The sequence below is a fragment of the Macrobrachium nipponense genome, chromosome 6 (assembly GCF_015104395.2).
Source record: "Macrobrachium nipponense isolate FS-2020 chromosome 6, ASM1510439v2, whole genome shotgun sequence".
Classification (NCBI taxonomy): Eukaryota; Metazoa; Arthropoda; class Malacostraca; order Decapoda; family Palaemonidae; genus Macrobrachium; species Macrobrachium nipponense.
In genome coordinates, this window is record NC_061108.1 from 99884554 (window position 1) to 99903681 (window position 19128).

The following is a 19128-nucleotide window of genomic DNA, read 5'->3' on the forward strand; positions in this document are numbered from 1 at the left end:
CATTCACCTTTAAGCCACCCCTCTCTAAAGATTCCTGCCACTCTCTAACCCTTCTCCATAGGTCCTCCTCATTCTCAGCAGTAATCACCAGATCATTGGTGTACAAGAGCTCTTGATTCCTAAACGCTTCATGCAACACATCCATGACCAGCACAAACAAAAATGGGCTTAATGCTGACCCCTGGTGTAATCCAAAACTAACTTCAAAGTTTTCTGTTTCCCCAACTACTGTTATAACTTTTGTGTATGTTCTTTTATATAAAATCTCAACCAGCCTAACCAACTTTTCCGGGACCTTCCTTTTCCTTAAACACCAAAACATCACTTCTCTTGGGATTCTATCATATTCTTTCTCTAGGTCTATGAATGCACAATAGAGCTCCTAGTTTCCCTCTAGCCTCTTTTCCTGTAGCTGTCTTACTATGAAGATGGCATCCACCGTCCCTCTTCTTCTCACGAATCCATACTGCTGTTTCCTGATCTTTACAATCTCTCACCAAGTACTCTCGCTAAAACTTTCAATCCATGCTTAATTCCCCTGTAGTTACCACAATCTATGACATCTCCCTTCTGCTTGTATATATATACCATTAGACTTTCCTCCCAATCCCTAGGCATTTCTTTCTCTTCACATATAGCTTTTAATAAAACCAGCATATATTTCTCACCCTCTGTACCTAGTAATTTGAGCATTTCAATTTGGAACTCCGATGGACCTGGTGATTTACCATTCTTCATATTCCTTAATGCTCTCTTCACTTCTGTATCCTGTATCTCCCTTACTGGTCCCTCCACCCTCTGTACTTCCCCATCTCCTCTCTCTCATTTTCAGTATTTAACAGTTGTTCAAAATACTCTCAACATCTCTTCTTAATGTCTTTCTCCCTATACAATATATTTCCATCACTATCCTTGATGACACCCAATATACCCACATCCTGTCTCTGCCTTTTCCTCAAGTTTGAAATCTTATAGATATCCTTTTCTCCTTCTCTTGTTCCTAGTTTTTCATTCAACTGCTCTGCCATCCTTCCCATAGCCATACCTACCCTCCTCCTTGCCTCTCTTTCCTTTCTCTATACCTTTCTTCTGCACCCTGTGCATGCCTTACTTTCCAGTCCTTAAATGATTTTGATTTTCTTTTAACTGATTCTTGCACCTCTCCATTACACCACCACTTTTCTCCTCTCGACACTCCATATCCACTGGTTCTTCTCACCAGTTCCTCTGCTTCCCCCACACATATTTCTCTCATGTCTGTCCCGATATTTTCCACTCTATTACCCTGTCCAAATTCTATGTTCCCCCTTTCCACACGTCTCTCTCACAGTCCTCCTAAATTGTTCCCCCAGTAATTCTCCAAAGCGTAAGCATAAATGTCAAATAAATATACTGTCCCGTCCTGACATTAAAGGGCTGAAATAAGAGATAAGGGTGTAGATACACCCCTGCCGCCGACCTCTAACGCATTTAAGGGGAAGGGCGGCTAGCAAGGCTTTTCACAAAAAGTGGGTTTGTATATTAATGATTAAAGTCAATTAATTATTAATATCAAACACAGAAGTATACTCAAAATATTAAAAACAATAAAAGATAGATCCCACATAGAAATCGTGATTAACAGCTAGTCAGCAGGAGCTCACAAACATATGCCTTCAATGGAAAACAGCCAAAATCAAAGTGGAGTCTTTACATCCAGGCAGGCAGGTCTACCTGCCTACCAGACGGTAGTTACTACCTAACCACCCTGTTCAAGAATTTAACAACCATGTTCCCGTTTCGCCGTAAAGTAATTCCTAATGTAAAGGACTGAGGGATTGTATATAGTGTAGGAACAAAGTAAGAGTTACCAGTAAACCCTTTTCACAAACCAAAATTTTACTTCTGTCAGCTAGTAAAGGTCTTGTAAAGTCAGGGTTTTGGGAGGAGGGGGAAAATACCAGTAGTAATATTGATACACTAAATGTTACTGACCTAAACACAATACGTAATATTGATACACTAAATGTTACTGACCTAAACACAATACGTATGTAGTGGTTCCTCGGCTTACAAACAATTTGTTACAGTGGAACCACCTTATTCGTGGACTCATGCATTTGCAGATTTCTCTCTGGAACATTTCCCACATTATTTGCAGAAAATTCCCCTATTCACTGTATTTTTCTATAAGTACTATTTTTTATCAATTTCATCATAAAAAGGGCTTTTGACAAAGAAAAAATCTATTTCTGGGCAGTGACCTGTGTCGCCCAGTGAAATGGTTCCTTTAGCACTCATTTCTAGGTATAAATATTGCTAAATATACCAGAGAAAAAAAGCTATATGGTAATGCCAGAATATTCTGGCTCGCTCACCTTATTTAAGGTGTCGGTATGGTATCTGGGGCGAGTGTAACCACTGCCAGAGGTCCCCTGCCATTTAGTCTTCTTCCTTTCTCAATATCCCTTGTCTACAGAGGAGCCGTTCTAGGCCCCCGCTACCCACTACTGCTATGGCTAGCGCTTTGTTTACCATTCCTGTAGATAGCACCCAAGCTTGGGCCAGATTAGGGTGTGGAAATTAGAGGCTGGGTTTCACTGGGCGACACAGGTCACTGCCCAGAAATAGATTTTTCCTTTGTCAAAATCCCTTTTTTGGGCCTACCCTGTGTCGCTCCGTGAAATCGTAACAGAGAATTGGCCCCACCAGCTTGGAAAGTTAGTGTAGATAAATTACTGTAAGGAAATTGAAAGCTGCATAATTATTAAATATTATTTAAAAGTAGTTATTCAATCTACAATACTTAATAAATTTCCTTAATGCTATGAAGATTTTTAATAATATCCTTAAACTACAGTTCTTATCTACTACTAGGGTTGTATAACCCGGCAACTAACAATAAATGAATCTTACACCACTAAACAGGAATTTATTTACAAAATTTTGCACCAGATATCCATATGTACAATAATAAAGATCATAATACAATGCAGGTGAAAATCAAATTAAGTGTGCAACCCAGTAACAACCGAGCTAAGGTCAAGAATGCTAGCGAGGCAGGTAGGAGAGAGAGATGAGAGAGAGACATGGGCTAATTAGATTAATTACTACCATGCTATGTAGTGTCAGGGGAAACTGTGTTCCCCGCTGCCACTGCTGGTAATTTAAGGGCCTCTAAGGATTTTAGGTAGTGGCGTTTAAATACTGTCGGTGATTTCCAGCCTGTATACCTTTTGAGATCATCAAAGTTCATGTGTTGAAAATAATTAACTGATGTAGCTACCGCCCTAACATCATGTGCTCACGGAATTGATTCCGGGTTAGCTTGTTTGCTAAAATATAGAATCTGCTGTCTGATTCCTTTTAGGGAGATGGTTCCACCATTTTCCCTAATAAACAAGAGGCCTGAAGTTTTCATGGCGGTTCTGTTTAAATAGGTTTTTAGCGAATTAACTGGACATAAGGACAGGTCATGAGGAAGAGGAAAAATTTTCCATGGGGCCCACCTATCTTGTGGGTCTTTGTTTTTAGCCAAAAATTGACGATCTGTCAAAAGTAATAAGTCTCCTGATGGGAGGAACTCAATATGGTCTGCTTCCCTCGAAAGGGCCGACAGTTCAGATATTCTAGCTACTGAGGCCAGACTTATTAGGAATAATGTTTTCCTTAGGAGCGTTATATAAGTATATGACTCATTAACAGTGTCCGAAGCTAGCTTAAGGACATAATTTAAGAACCAGGAGACCGTTCAAGGTCTATCTATTGGTCTAAGTCTAGCACCAGCCCTAGGAATAGAGGAAAAATACGAATCTGTAAGATCAATATTAAATCCAAATTGGAATATTTTCTTTAGTGCCGATTTGGTTGTAGTAATAGTACTAGCTGCTAATCCTTTCTCGAACAAGGTTCTGAAGAAGGTTATTGCCAGATTCGTTGTCATGGTTTGTGCTCCTGTGTCTTTCAAGAAGGTGGCTAGCTTCTTTACTGCTGAATCATATTGACGCAGTGTTGATTCTCGTTTATCTGATTCTAGGAATTGGATGTTTTGAGGATCAATGTTGGCATCTTTCTGTGCCGCAAACTTCATGAAGTCCATAAAGTTAGGGCTTTCTGAATTCCTGAGGAAGCGGACACAGTCCGCGTTTGTACCAACTGCGTCAGTTTGGGATTGGGAATCCATCGGGGCCGGAGTCCCAATAATTCCACTAGTAGAGGGAACCAATTGCTCTTGGGCCAGTTGGGAGCTACTAGTGCGATCTGACCTTTGAAAGTCCTGAGTTTGTTCAGAACCTTCATTAGTAGGTTCACCGGAGGGAAGAGATAAATCCTTTTCCAGATATTCCAGTCTATTGCCATAGCGTCTGTGGCATAAGCCAGAGGATCCAGGTTGGGAGCAACGTAGCATGGTAGTTTGTGGTTTGATTCCGTGGCAAAAAGATCCACTTGAAGCCCGCGCACCTGCTGGCGGTTCCATTTGAATGACCTTCCGTCCAGGGTCAGCTCCGACTCTAGCGAAGTAGTCCTTGACAGAGCGTCTGCCACTACATTTCTTATTCCCGCTAGGTGAGTGGCCGATAGGTGCCATTTGTTCCTGGTTTACATGGCTCGACTTGGAACCTCCCTTGTTTATGCTGTGGACTACCACTGCGCTGTCCAATACTAGCTTGATATGGATTTTCTTTGCTGGTAAGAGTTTCTTCAGTGTTAGAAACACTGCCATAGCTTCCAGTACATTGATATGTAGCTGGCGGAATGACTCTGACCAGGTTCCCTGTACTTTCTTGTACTGTGAGCATCTGCCCCAGCCGCTCAATGAAGCATCTGTAAGGACTACTAGGGCCGGCGGAGGAAACTGTAGAGGTACTGATTTCGATAGACTCTTGACTTCTGTCCAGGGGCGGAGTATCTTGCGTAAGATCTCCGGGATACGTGATACCTTGTCCCGGGATCTTCTGTTTGCTCTTGATCGCCAAACTCGATTTATATCTTTTAGCTTGGCTTTCAGTAGTACGTCCATAACTGAAGCAAACTGGAGTGAACCTAGGATTCTTTCCTGGTTTCTCCGGGACATCTGCTTGTCTTTGAGAAATTGTCTTGTAGCCTTGGCTATTTCTCTCCGTTTTACCGGCGGAATTGATAGAGTGTGCGAGTTTAGGTCCCATTGGATTCCTAGCCACTGAAAACGTGGTGCCGGAGTTAGACGGGACTTGTTTCTGTTTATCTGGAAACCTAGGTGTTCCAGGAACTTTATCACTTTGACTCAAGGGGTAATGTTAGGCTACTAACATTACCCCTTGAGTCCTTAATTCCTGGACTACTGTTTCCGCTATTTTCGTAATATTCTGGGCGCTATGTTGAGCCCGAATGGCATTACTTTGAAGGAATAAGCCTTCTTTCCTAGTCTGAAGCCTAGGAAGGGGCGGAAGTGTCTTGCTATCAGGATATGATAGTAGGCGTCTGTCAGATCTATAGAGGTGGTGACGGCCCCCACGGGGTAAGGTCCGCACCTGCAAAACGGTCAGCATTCGGAACTTGTCGCAATGAATGAATGAGTTTAGATGGGACAAGTCTAGGATTACTCTCAGTTTGTTCGAGTCTTTCTTTGGAACGCTGAACAAGCGCCCTTGAAACTTTAAGTTTTTGACTTGAGATACCCGTTTTTGAAGTAATTCTTGGGTATACTCTACCAGTTCCGCTGTTGGTCTTTGGTAAAAGGTGTTTGATGGAGGAGGACCTTGTATCCAACTCCATCCCAGACCTTTGGTCACAATACTCTGGGCCCAGGTGCTGAACCCCCACCGATGTCGGAAGAGGTACAGCCGCCCTCCTACCTGAGGAGTCTCACTGGTTGGCGGATGGACAGCCACCACGGGCTCCCCGGAAGCCTTTGCCTCGGTTGGAGGCTCTTCCGCCACCTCTGTGTCGGAAGGCTCCTCTGGCACGGCTGCCTCTGGCAAACCTGTTGTACCCTTGAAACGCCTGAGTTTCAAAGGTAGCATTGTAAGCCGGAGAGACGGAGAAGGAGGTCGACGCCTGGGGTTGTTGAGCTGGCTGAGTCAGAAGCACAAAATGCTGTTGCGGTTGTGCTTTTGAAGTTGACGGTTGACTCATTTGAGCCACCGGAACCGCCTGAACCATCGTCTGTGGTTGAGAAGATTGGAGGGGTTGGAACTTCCTCAACTTCTTCTTACCTTTGGGATTCGTTCCGGCGGACTCAGATTTCCTTTTGGGAATGAGTCCCCAGCGAATCTTCAGACTTTGGCTCACCCGGAGTCGGGGAAGAGGTTTGCTCCCCAGATGGAGGATCCAATCAGCTTATGAAGCAATGACTTTGTCAGAACTTTAAACAACACCTCATCTTTGTAGATGAGCCCTGTCATTTCCGACATGGTGGCAGAGTTGAGGGACCTACTCAGCCTCAATCTGGCGTCATACTCGGCCTTGATGAGGTTGTCTGGAAGCCTAGGAAGCCGCTCGCTAAACAGTGTGTTACCACAGTCTGGCGCCAGCTTACCTGCAGAAAAAGTGGCAGGTGCATCTACCCAACAGTCCGTGCTTCCGGGGAGCAGAATGGAAGGCAAATCTGTTTCCCGGAGCTGTGGCATTGGTTTGTCCTCCATGGCTGCGTGCATGGTTAGCTCAGCCACTTTGGATAGACATGGGGTAGGAGTTCCTTCGTCTACCGCGAAGATGGTAAAGGGACTCTTTATGAGCCGTCAACCTGGTGTTGACGCACTGCCACTCTGTCAAGCTCCGGAGCCAAGTTTATTGAGCTTGCTCCCTGGGGAAGATGACAGTCTCTTTAGGGATTTTATCCTCCCTCACCATCACGTCTTCTGTCAGACGAGTGTATCCAATGAAGGGGAACTGGAGTCCCGGAGGATAAAACTCGAAGTCCTCCAGTCTTCGAGTTCCGCACCCCTCGATGGTAAGCATACCATCCGAGAACGGTGCGTATGCTGCTGTCCTCCAAGGGTTGTTACTCTTGAAGGGAGACAGCTTTGAGGAGTCCGGCATTGGTAGGGGATGAACTACCTGTCCGGACTGAGGCTGTACAGTTGCCATAGAGTCTCGGAGACCCGCCACTAGGTTCTCCTGAGCAACCATCCTCTCCGATAAGGATTGGATGGACTGGCCTGAGGCTTCCAGCATGGATGACAGCTGAGAGAACATTTCTTGGAACTTGGTTTGGACCAAGTTTCCTACAATGTTCCCCATCTGCTGCATCATGCTTGCAGAAAATGCCTCCGGGTCAAAGCTAGGTACCGGGGTCCTAGCTTTTGGATCCTTTGCTCTCGTTCTCTGTTGAGAGGGAGTCGCTCTTGCCATGTCCGCCTCGGGGTTAGGAGCCGATGGCTTAGTGACGCTGCTGGTTCCAGACCTTGGCTTTGGCAAGGACTTCTTTAACGCCTTAAAGTCAACTGGGTTCTTGACTTTAGGGACCACCGAGGAAGACTTCAGTCTAACCGACTGAACCTTCCCGGAGAATCCCTGGAAGGAAGTGGTAGAGGAAAGAGAGGAAGGTTGAGGTGGGCTCAAGAGCAAGCCTTGAGCCCCTACACTACATACCTCACTAACATTCCTACCTTTGCCCTGGTTGTCCACAACAATGGGATCGCGGTCAAGGTCTAATGCGGCCACATCTCCAACCACCTCCTCGCCGAAACCCTCTTCCGTCGCGGCCGTGGTCTCTACCCGGATCCTGGCGATGATGGGAGCCGCTACCGCTGCCTCTACTGCCGAAGACTTCTTGGCTCCGGGGTAGATGATGCCAGCCATCTCCTCGGACAGCATGTAGGGCTGAGCTTTCTTGGCACTGCGGCCAAATCTGCCGACCCAGGTCTTCAAGGTGGCCAGCGAAGAATCCTTGACAGCTTGGATGCTCTGTAAGAGAAGTTTATGTCAACTCTTAAATTAAATACAGGCGGCCCGTGGTTAACGGCGCAATCACTCAACGGCGAATCGGTTTTACGGCGATCGTCAAAAATATTCATCAAAAAATAAGGCATTTTAAAGGTATATTTACGGCACAAATTTCAGTTAACAGCGCCGCTAGCGCCGTTGTCTAACGAGTTCATACATATGTAGAAATGCCGTTCAGACCATAAAGGTTATGCAAATTATATTAACAAATTTTATGGAGAGTTATTACGTAGGTATTAGGGTAAAATATATGCCTCTGACGCTGTTCTATGCCGAGAATATCGAGTTACATAAGTGCAAATTTAGCTATGGATGTGTCGATTCATAATTGTTCATGCTTTTGTTTAAAATGTGTGTGAAAATGTATTATGTGAAAGGCATTTTTATTTTTGTACAGAAATATGATACAAAGGCAGCTTTTGAAACTGCCCTTCACGATACCGAATACGATGTTTTTTCATGTTCTTTCTTGTAAGCCGCCGCCTGCCGCTCTTCCGAAAATATCGATTTAAAAAAAGTGCAAATTAGCGATCGATGTCGATTTTATAAATGTTTATGCTTATATGTTTAAAATGTGTATGAAAATGTATTATGAATAGGGTATTTTTATTTCTGTGCAGAAATATGATAAAAAGGCAGCTTTTGAAACTCCCCTTCAAGTTATCGACTACGATGTGTTTTTCAAGTTCGTTCTTGTATGCCGCCGCGGCATACAAGAACGAACTTGAAAAACACATCGTAATCGATAACTTGAAGGGGAGTTTCAAAAGCTGCCTTTTTATCATATTTCTGCACAGAAATAAAAATACCCTATTCGTAATACATTTTCATACACATTTTAAACATAAAAGCATAAACATTTATAAAATCGACACATCGATCGCTAATTTGCACTTTTTTGCCGCCGTCTACCGCTCTTTCCAAAAATATCGAGTTGTTGTTGTTGTTGAAAAAAAAAAAAAAAAAAAAAAAAAAGTGCAAATTTAGCCATCGATGTGTCGATTTTTCAAATGTTTATGCTTTTATGTTTAAAATGTGTATGAAAATATATTGCGTAAAGGTATTTTCATTTTTGTATAGAAATAAGATACAAATTAAGGCAGCCTTTGTAACTACGCTCCACGTTGTCTAGGGGATGGTTTTTCATGTTCGTTCTTGTCCGCCAGTTCCCGAAAAATGCATTGTGTTATTTTATTAATTATGCATCTTTTCCTATCTTTCCATAAATCCTTTAAAAAGTTTATACATTATTTCACTGTATCCAAGAATATTGTATGTATTCTCATATTATTGTATTTTAAAATACTACGGCAAACTTAAGCCCGTATTCCGCGGAGCGGCCAATGTTGTGGTTTGAAATCAGCTGATGAATACGAGTCTGTTTCACCATAACGCAATTCTGAGCGAATGCTCTTGCTTCTAGTTAGCATAAACGAATATCTAGATACTTGACTTATATGAGACAGTTATTTTTCCTTATACAGCGTGTTTTTAGGTGGAAATATTTATTGAATATGTCTCTTGTGAATGTGAACTACTATTTTTTCGTTAACAGATTACGTTGGCGGCATGTTTATTGCGTAAAAAATTACGTGATTCCGTTCGCAATACGTAATCCTTTATATCATCGTAATACGAACTTTACGTTATTTATCTTATATCGGCGTGAAAAACCAAACAGTAAAATGTGTTCTTTCAAGGACAGTAGTTTTGATTAAAATGATTTTATCCCAATTTTATCTATGGTTGTGTGTGACGGCAGACGTTTACTGCAGTTTTATCCTTGTTGCCGATGTACGATAATAGTCATTAGCAGCTTGAACAGTTTTCTCAGATTCAGGTCAAATTAAGGTTTAAAAGGTTTAAATTTAACGGCTATATTTCCCGATGATCTTTAATCATATGAATCTCTGATCTATAGCGAATAAAGTTATTACATTAAGATATCTCAGTTCTATTCTATACATAACTGTTCATGGTTGTACACGTTCACGCAACGAGTATAACGTTAAAACCATACTTTCATCATTCTCTTTTGCTGTTATTGAACTTATGTAACTAGAAGATGGATAAAGTTAGGCCATTGTAATTTGATCTCTCATAAAATCGAACTATCGTAAGACTAATGATCGTAACCTGAACACTACAGCTACCTGTACACTGTATAAACTTTATTATATCTTTACATACTCTAGACACCCACATGTACTGTACAGTAAATTCTATAGTACTATACTGCATAAATATAATTTTACTTATTGCGCCGTTGTGGGATTACGGCCCCTTTGACTGGTCTAGAGTTTCGAAAGAAGGTGTGCGGCGGCCGTAGGCTTTAAAATCGCTCAGCGTCGAAAATCGCTTGGCGTCAGTGGCCAGGAACGGAACCCCTGCCGCTAACCGAGGGCCGCCTGTACTATCCTTAGTCCAGTATGAATCAAAACGATATAGTTCATATGACACTCATTGTATCCTTATCAAGAATGGTACATACCGGCTCGGAGGTGAGTTCCATCACAAGGCCGTAGCAGACTTAGCATCCCTTGTGGTGCCAAACCAACAACTCCCCGACCTTGACGGCACAACCAGCGTGGGTTCTACATACCATGTGCCCACAGGGTTCTTGAAGGACGGTGGTACACCCCATCTCCTAACACTGCAAGATCTGTAAGTCAAATGATACATGAGTATCACTATTTAGACCCACCGGAGGTGTGTCTGGTGGGGCATGCATTATTCTACAGTCATTGGAGGTGACTCTGGTGACAGAATATTTATACCACTAGGGTATCATGCATCCTTGTTCTCATCAGCTCCGGGGTGCAGCTCTTATTCTTGTCATATCTTAAGTATAGGGCTGGTGGAACGGGACAGGTTAAGTGAAAACCTGTCCTGACTCCGGTGGCGCCGAAGACGTAAAATCAAGTGAATTAGGATTGTGTCTCAAGCCCGTTCTCCATTCCTCTAGGGTGAGGGATGGAAAAGACAAATCAAGACAAATGAACAAGGCTGATGGGCTAGTGATAACAAGGTACCTTGGCTTGAAATACCCGGCGGAGTAATAAGTCCGCCGGAGTAAACAAACCGAAGTATAATAAGATAAGATATCTTATTGGATAAAACTAACAGTATATGTAACTAATGTGCATAACCACATGTGTACATATATATGTGTGCGCATGCATAACTAACTGATCCAACAGAAGTGGATCATTACCTTATTACGTTTCCAAATACACCGAGCTATCCCAATACTGGGTCCGGCTTCATGAGAACAGAACAGGGGATTGGTAAAACCTGAGCCCATATCTGGTCAGTAAGGAATCAAAACTATTTGCATAGCCAATACCTTGAAGACGGGACCCCGGATCCGCCGGAGCGGGGGACAGGATTGGTGACAGAAGACCGTGGAAAGGGATATGACGATGTGGGCCGGAGAGCGCTCCGCCCGGTCGAGCCAGGTGGCCAGCCGAGGCTCGCCCGAGAAGGGCACCCTCCCTACCACTCATACAGAGCATGGTGTGGAGAGCCTACCCCCCGATCGCACTCCCTACCCTCCCCCTCATTAAGCGAGGAACTCGGATCGGCTACATAGCGTAGCGTGAGCGAAGCCCATACCCCACCGAGGCGGGTGCGAGGGGGAGGGAGGTCGGCTAGCGGGGTGGGCTCACACGCGATCAGCTGGAAACCCTTGCAGCCAGGTGCACCACCACACGGTGGGAAGGCTCCAACTGATCGGAATAGAAGGCCTAGGCCTACTAACACATGCTACTAATATATATCCGTATATACGGATGAAAACATACACACACATATATATATATATATATATATACATACTGTCCTAATGCGGGGGAGATATGAAAAGAAAGTTATTATTAAGCGAGAGAGAAAGCAACAGGTCCTCTCGAACTGCTGGCCTAACCATCACAAACCGAAACGATCTGAGCAGGTTGACCTGGCAGACTCTGAGCGGCCTGGTCTAGACTGCCAAATCGAATTATTCAACCGAAAGGCTGGAAGACCAGGGTGGCTCGAGGACCGTAATGTATAGGCTACGGAAGAGCCAAGGCTCTTCTGTAAGCAGACAAGGGCATCTTATAGTAAAACTAAAATATATATAATATAGCCTACAATACACCTTGGTTAGAATATAGGTTGGGATGCCCACCTCAAGATGTGAATAAGGCTAACATCACTAGGCTACGTCCCGAGAGCATGCGGTTCGGTCGGTAGGCTATCCCCCCGCGATCGGACATCTCAGACGTCAGTCTATAATGAAAGCATCTAACAAACGTATGGAGAACTGCTAAATGTTTGAAAATCGACTCCAATTAGTATAGGAGACTAATTGGGAATCTAAAGGAGCGTAAATATACGCGGGTAGCTAAACACAAAATGGCGGCGTGGGAACAACAACGCGCGGGCTGCTGCTCCCTCATATAACATCCCATTAAACATGTTTATATCGCCTGTCGCTACCTAAAATTAAGATCAAACATTAATTACAGTACTCAACTTAGATGCAGCAGCAACTTGACGTTCCATGGTGAATAGATGAAAGTAATTCCAAACGGAAAACACAGAAAGCAAAAACACGTGCAACATGGAGAGTGCTAACGAAAGGAATGATAAACAAAGCGCTAGCCATAGCAGTAGTGGGTAGCGGGGGCCTAGAACAGCTCCTCTGTAGACGAGGGATATTGAGAAAGGAAGAAGACTAAATGGCAGGAGACCTCTGGCAGTGGTTACACTCGCCCCAGATACCATACCGACACCTTAAATAAGGTGAGTGAGCCAGAATATTCTGGCATTACCATATAGCTTTTTTCTCTGGTATATTTAGCAATATTTATAACTAGAAATGAGTGCTAAAGGAACCATTTCACGGAGCGACACAGGGTAGGCCCAGAAATACACTTTTTGTGATAAAACTATTGTAAAAAACAGGTACTATAACAATTTTTAGTGGGTTTTTCTTGAGTTTTAACTAACAAAATAGGTTTAAAGCATTTTTATAGGGTTCCAACTATTCACGGGTTCTAACTATTTGCGGGGGGACCACTGTATTTGTATTTTTGTTATAATACAAAGTAAAATTTTTGACAAATTTTGTTTCTCTGTATGAGCAAAGAATTTGATTTACAAGCAGTTTGGTGGAATCTGGCACTCGGCCAGCCGGGATTATGGGAGGAGAGACGGGATCCCCTCTGGCCTGGATGATAGGGGAGGACCATATGGATGTAGGGAAGAGGGAGGTAGTGGGAAGGTGATAAAACAACTGGGATGATGTTTCTCTTTTCTAAAATGTCAAAGTGGGGATGAATTACTTTTACAGTGTTAAAAAATCATAAAAGGTGTCACTCAATATGTATGTACATGTATTATAGTAATAAAAAGAATGATTTGGGCAAATAAAGTGTAAGTGAAGGAAAACGGGCAAAACATAGTGAATAAGGAAAATCAACTGAGCCTGGTCCCAGTGGTACAGCTGCGAAGTCATTGGACCCTCACCTCCCACCCAATAATCCACGATCATCCCCTCCCTCTCCTCTCTACTGTCTCACTCAGAGTAGTCCTGAACACTCACCCATGGTAAGACTCTCTCTTGATTTATTTAAAAATTCTCTTCTTTTTACTTATTTATATGAATTGTTACTGCTTTTAAATACATACATGTTTGTTAGCTAAAACAAATACAAATCAATAAAAAATTTGTCATTTCTTCATAAGCAGAACAAACATTCGGTCTTAACATTTGAATAGACTCATACTTGGAGGGAGGTTCAAGAATCCTGAAGAGACTGGAGGTTCAGCACACCTGATCATTCTTCTTAGAAATGAGGATTTTAAAGAGGACCTAATCCTTTGAGATGTTAGATATCTGGATATCTAACACCCAGTCAATGGGTTTAAATACCATGAAACATGTCCAGATTCACCGCATATATGGAAGTCAAAAAGAACTAGTACGTATATCTTTTCAACCATGTTAGCCACAAGAAATGGGTTTGTCACCACCTCTCACTACCCTTACTGGAGCGAAGAGTTGAAGCTACTGAGAGGCACAAATGTATGTTTTCTGGGCTCAGCTCGTGTCGGCCTATGAAATATCCTTAAGATCATTATTTCTAGGTAAAATTAATCTAAAATTACCAGAGAAAAACAAAATTAAGAAAATGTCAGTAAAACTGACTCGCTCACTCTATAAAAGAAGTGTCGGTATGTGAATATAGGCGAGTGGGATCACTACCACGAGTCATTCACCATTTAGACCTTCCAACATAAAATCCCCACCAGAGAGAGCTGATACTAAAGGGTGATGCGGCCGCTACTACTACTACTACCGACACCACGGACAGCAGCGCCCCTAGCGGACATCTTTAATCATTAGGTTCGCAGCGCTTGAGTGCTTTTTCCTCTCGTGTTGTGTTTTCATAATTTTACCTCGTCATTACGATGGAACGTGCAGCTATCGCATCGGCTAAGTTAAGTGCCTCATAAGTAGTATTTTACTGTTTTTTAGTCTTCCAGGGACCAGTATTTTCCTTCTTAATAGGTCATATACGGTCTCCCGGTTGACTCGTGGCGGCTGCGTGCCGCCTCGTGTTAAGATTTCCCGGTCTCCCATACTGGGACATCTTATACTTATGGGCTTACTATATTACGTTCATCGTTATTACATCGTTTTTATAGCTAGGGCAGCCCTTTTACCATTTCTCTTAGTTTGGTATTTAGGGCTATACCGTGTTTATCCTGGCCAGCATCCCGGCTCTTGCTCTACATCGGCTACCGCTGGCTCCGAGTAGTCAACTGTTCTTCGGAACAGCTTGCCTCCTCCTGGGCTTCTTTCTCTTTTACTAAAAGTGTCTTTTCCCCCTTTACGATGTATTATCAGTGTTATTTAGGGTGTTAGGCTAGCCTAGGTGCATGTACCATGTGTTGGTACAGTTTGGTTCACGTGGCCCCTCCATGGTTGTGTTGCTATCGCGGCTTAGGCCACCTGTGATCACGTGTCCCATAGCACCTTACCCTTCCCCTTCCCTCCCTACCAGGTATAGGGAGGGGTCTGGGGGACTCCTTGGTTGCCATGACAACCACAGTAGCCTTCCTCCCTCTCCCTCTGAGGAGGCCAGGAGCTCCCCTCCCGCTAGCTGGGGTACAGGGCGACCACTTGTCTCGGGTACCGGGTCACCGAGCGGGTAGCTGTAGGGACGGGGAGGGGTAGGCCACCCCCCTCTCCCTCTCTCCCGCCGTGTTACGCCGGGACCCCCCACCTATTGCTTCAGTCCCACCCTTCCCCTACTGTAATGAACGGAGCCTCCGATGAAGCCGGGGGCCCCATTTGGTTATAGGGTTCGTCTGGCTCCGCCAGCGGGGCGGGTGGACATTACTAGTGGTCTGTTGCTTGCCTACTATATCCTCCGCTACCAGAGGAGAGCTCGCTCCTTACCCGGGCACTCTTCTAGTAGACGGAAAATTTTATACTTCGTTATATATACGGATATACCCTAATATTACGGTGAATTTTAGTTTTAATTTATTTATGTGTGCCATCTCCGTCGTTCTCGTGCGTGGTTTCATGGCTCCTCACCACTCATGGTTGGCAATCTTTTTTTCCTGTCTCCGGCGTAGCCTTAGACAAACTCCAACCGCCTAGTTACCACACGTATTATGGCGGGGCTCTGGTTTAATCTAACTTTCACGCTCCGGCATGCAGCGGAGCAATTGTTAGGCTGTAAGTGTGCACCTGATACTTTTATGTATCTCTCCACTTACAGGCTACCAACTGTCAGGTCCCGGGTTGCAACGCAACACTCTACGACCCCTGCGCCCATGAGGAGTGTAGGACTCACGCCCCGTGTGCCACCACCCACAATGGACTGATCGTCTGGCACCCAGAAGCTTGCACCATCTGCTACGACCTTGTTAGTCAGCTGTTGGGTGGGGTAAGTCTACTCTTAGACTTCTTGGTCTTATCACTAATAACACTTAGTTTTACCAAGCTTTGTTCAACCCTCGTTCTGCCGCCGCTAGAAGCTTCATTTCGCCTTCTCTTTCAGGCTGCCGCCGTGAAGGAAGTCGCCTTGGCAACCCTGAAGGCTTGGGTGGGCGGCTTCGGGAAGAACGCCGCCAAGGGCCAGCCGTACATTCTGGACAAGAAGCTGGCCGTTCAGATCTTCCCCGGTGGCAAGTCGACCGGCTATGTTGACGCCCATCTCGGCAGCCCCTCTCATAGCTTCGATCCAGCAGGAGGTGCAGCAGGCGTTCGGGTCCGTCTCCACGCAGGAGCCGGTCCCAGATGTGGCTAACCTGGACTGAACATCGAGCCTATGGCGGTAGGTGGGGCAGAGGATTTGTTGGTTGAGGTAGGTGTGTCGGGCGCCCAAGGTCTTTCCTTGGGCGCTCCTGGATCTTCTTCCCCTGTCCTTTCTTCTGCCTCTTTCCAAGGCTTTACGGGATCTGAGATCCCTGCCCGCTATCCCGCTCTTTCTGTACCCCCGAAGGTGAAGGGACAGAGAGGGTGAAGGCAAAGCCGAGCTCTTCCTACTCTAAGAGCTCTAGAAGCAAGGCTTCTAAGGAGAAGGCTCGCGCTCCAGCCGAGCCAACGCCTTCCTCCGGCGGCATCCACCGGATCCACTCCGGTAACTCCTGTTGGGGTGGCGGGACCGAGCTCCTTTGATCCAACCACCTTTTTCGGCAGTTGTGATGCAGCAAGTGGGAGAGATGGTTGGCTCGAGGATGACCGCCCTCGGGTTCTAAGTTTGAACAGATGTTTTGCAGCTGTCAAACACCATCAACCAGTCTGGCCAATCCATTCAGGATCTCTCTAACAGAGTTAGAGAGCAAGAGGACCGTTTTGCTGGACTTAGTCAGGTTCCTCAGCCAAGCTCCCCCGTAGCAGGTACTGGCATTTTGCAGTTACCTCCCTACGAATCCCTACCAGCCTTCTCCATGGATAACCCATGGAGAGTGGCCGCTTATGCCCCCTTCAAGGACGGCATGATCTCTATCCCGGAGTGTGGGAACTCGAAGAATTGAGGACTTCGAGTTTCTATCCTCCTGGACTGACTCAGCCTTTCATTGGGTATGCTAGGCTAACCGTTGCTGCTCTCACTAGAGAGGACAAGATTTTCCCGAGAGACTGTGCTGTTATAGTAGGGATCACGCACAGCGGGGAATGGGTTCACTGCCTGGAGGATTGGGAGTGTACTAACACTAAGCTCCAAGCTTTCAAGAGTCCGTTCACTATTTTCGCTACGGAGGAGGAGGCTTCTCTTCCGTTCGCTACCAAAATAGTGGGAAGCGACTCTTCAGGCAGTCCTCAAAGACGAGCCCATGCCACAGCTGAGGGAAGCGGAATCTACTTCTCTGGCTCTTCCAGCCCTCCTTTAGAAAATTGTGGGGAGAACTGCCTGCCTCGTTCTCGATTGGTAAAGCTTAAGCCAGACTGCGCAATGACCAGTTTAGCGAGAAGCTTCCAAGACTGCCTGATACCCTGATTCAGGCAGAGTTCGATGCTCGAACAAGATTTGGGAGGTCCCTTAACTCCCTAATCATTACAGAAATGGCTGCCCTGTCTTATGGCACAGAACCTTTATTCAAGATTCTGGCCAAATCTCAGCTCCAGACAGTCCAAGCTGATGCTTCGACTTCTTCCTAGCTAGGAGGAACTGCCGAAAGCACGTCTTGCAGGAGGCCACTATCAGGCATGAGCCTAATAGACTCCTGGCTTCCAGCATTGTGCGAGGACCTCTTCCCAGAGTCCTCTGTTGGAATGAGGTGCACCACGAGGCTGCTAGGCTCAACCAGAGCCTTAGGGCTAGATGGGGCATCTCTTCCAAGAGGAAACAAGAGACCACCCCTGCTGCTGGTAAGAAGCTTAAGAAGACAGGAAGAAGGTTCCAGCCTTACCAGAAGCAACAGCAGCAACAGCAGTTTGTTCAGGCCGTCCCAGTTACTCAAAACAGGGACAGCCGTCTACTTCAAAACAGACTCAATCCATCCTCCTGTTGTCTCCTCAGAGTCAACCATCAACCTCCTACGCAGTCTCGCCGGCCTTCAATTCTATGTACGAAAGCCAGGCCTACCCAGCCTTTATAGGTTCTCTAGGGGTAGCAGGGCGAGGGGCCACTTTCGCCAGCGTGGCACAGGAAGAGCTGCAAGAGGTAGACAATTCAGAGGAGGGCGCGGAGGTCAAACCCGCCCAACAACAGTGAGGCTCCCCAGGTAGGAGGGAGGCTGTTCAATCTTCCGTCACAGGTGGGGGTTCAGCAAATGGGCACAGAGCATCGTGTGCAAAGGATTGGGTCGGAGTTGGATCAAGATCCCCCTCCAATCAAATCATTCTATCAGGAACCATCAAAGGAATTGACAGATTATGCGGAGGAACTCCTTCAGAAAGGAGCTATTGCGAGAGTCAAGCATCTAAAATTTTCAAGGTCGCTTATTCAGCGTGCCAAAGAAAGGCTCAACAAAAAGAAGGGTAATCTTAGACTTGTCAAAGCTAAACTCTTTCATTCGTTGCGACAAGTTCAAAATGCTCACCATCTCGCAGGTACGGACCTTACTTCCCCGTGGGGGCCGTCACAACCTCCATCGATCTTACAGACGCATACTATCATATCCCTATAGCCAGACACTTCCGTCCATTCCTAGGCTTCAAACTAGGAAATCAGGCTTCAAACTAGGAAATCAGACGTTCTCATTCAAAGTGATGCCCTTCGGTCTGAATGTAGCCCCCAGGGTATTCACAAAAAGTAGCAGAAGTGGTAGTTCAACAGTTGAGAACTCAAGGATAATGGTAGCAGCATACCTCGACGATTGGTTGATCTGGGCACCAACGGTCGAGGAATGTCTCAAAGCCACAAGGAAGGTAGTTCAATTTCTGGAACATCTGGGGTTCCAGATAAACAAAACGAAATCCAGACTCACTCCGGAGTCTCGTTTTTCAGTGGCTAGGAATCCAATGGGATTTTGTCTTCCACAATCTGTCAATTCCGGTGGTCAAAAGAAAAAGAAATAGCCAAGTCTGTGAAACAATTTCTCAAATGCAAACAAACATCAAGGAGAAACCAGGAAAGAATCCTAGGTTCTCTTCAGTTTGCCTCAGTGACAGACATCCTCCTAAAAGCAAGGCTGAAAGATATAAATCGAGTTTGGCGACAGAGAGCAAACGCCAAATCTCGAGACAAGTTGTCAGTAATTCCACAGATCCTTCGCAAT

General features: G+C 45.2%; 1 protein-coding gene across 4 annotated transcripts in view; it reads right to left on the minus strand.

Annotated features, from left to right (window-relative positions):
• The window catches only part of LOC135216709 (coronin-7-like), a 502494-nt gene that overhangs the window by 76913 nt on the left and 406453 nt on the right, over positions 1-19128 (minus strand). The window lies entirely within an intron of this gene.